This window comes from Morone saxatilis, unplaced genomic scaffold (assembly GCF_004916995.1).
Source record: "Morone saxatilis isolate NCDOM2014 unplaced genomic scaffold, NCSU_SB_2.0 Contig5, whole genome shotgun sequence".
Taxonomy (NCBI): domain Eukaryota; kingdom Metazoa; phylum Chordata; class Actinopteri; family Moronidae; genus Morone; species Morone saxatilis.
The window spans coordinates 25,621,645-25,623,133 of NW_023340095.1; the positions used below are offsets into that span (position 1 = coordinate 25,621,645).

Genomic DNA, 1,489 nt, shown 5'->3' on the forward strand with positions numbered 1-1,489 from the left:
ATCATTGGAAAGCTTAGAAACTACACTTTCAGAGTCTGTAAATAACTCAAAATGCCTCTTGGAAGACTTGTTGCTGGTTTTCTCGTGGCTTGTCACATGTCAAAACACTAGATACATCGAGTCAGAAAGGTTAGTTTATACATTTTGGCATACATTTATACATTTGGGAAATCTGACAATTTAGAATATGTGTAAGCTAAAAAACAATGATGATGACCATGATGAAGATCACAAGTTGAGACTGGTCTCACATAGCTTTGACTTGGAGTTTTGACCTCTTCAGATTATTCTCTCTCTTCTCCATGCACTTAGGTGAAGTTGTTCTAGAAATCTCTACTAAGAAATCAGTGGCACTTTCAGTTTCTATGTCAGCTGTATGTTTACTCTCTATTTGTCTACTAGCTTTCAACAAGCTTGGAGCCCAGGAGCTCACTAATGGGAAAACTGTGGAGTGGGAAGTGTAGAAGCTTCTCAAAATATCCTCTGACTGAACCTCAGCAATTGTGCTCTCCAGGAGAGCTGATTTGCCAAATTACAGAAAATAAGTCAAATTTGTCTAGTTTACTCTGCTTTTATAACACAAGCCAGCATGTAATTTGTCCAGATTTAACAAGAGGCATTTTTTTCATTTTGTTCTTCACTCTTTTTCTTGTTCTTTATTATGTCCATTGGTATACTGTAAGCACTTTGTGATGGAACTGCCTCTCTGCACATTGGAAATTAGTTGGTGTGTGTTGGTAGGATAGAGCCATTCTTGAGAATTTGTACAAATCATGTTCTACCAAAAAAACATTTGACTTTTGTTTTTCAGTTAAATTTTTTTGGATGGAAATTGTATTTTGAAATTATTTCTATATATGAAATAAATAGAATTTCTAAAATGTTGGTGCTTATTTCATTTTGTTTAATTTATAAATTTGCGCTGTGCCCGAAATCACCTTTGTCCCAGACAAGAATTAATAACTACTGGAATGTTTAACCAAGGTAAATTGACATTAAAAAATGTGTTAAAATCCCTCAAAATCTAAAACTAACTATGTCTATTAATAACATAGGTGTAGAAATGTAATTATACTCATAAAGTTTTAAATATATATTTTTATGAAAATGTTGGCCCTTTAAAGTTATGTCCCAGATTTTTGTCAACTCCATCAGATTTATACAAAAACAGAATTTATTCAGGCATAAAAACAGTTAGCTATTAGTGATGGATGACACCAATGTTTTTAGATACCGATACTTGCTGGTACAATTTTACCGATACCAATAGCTATCATTTCTTTAAATGGGTATGTGATTTTTCTAAATAACTGTATTTACATTTAAACGCAAATTACATGGCACATACCATCCATTAATACAATTTTTTTTACTAGAATGAGTGCAGTTAAATAAAAATGTTTGCACACAAATTTCTTCATAATAAACTAATCAAAAATATTAAACAAGGCACTATATGTTGTCCTCACTGCAGTGTAGCAACTGCAGC

General features: G+C 32.6%; 1 protein-coding gene across 1 annotated transcript in view; it reads left to right on the forward strand.

The window, feature by feature from the left end:
• The window catches only part of LOC118338672 (contactin-associated protein-like 5), a 26,639-nt gene that overhangs the window by 818 nt on the left and 24,332 nt on the right, over positions 1 to 1,489 (forward strand). The gene's annotated exons all lie outside the window — the stretch shown is intronic.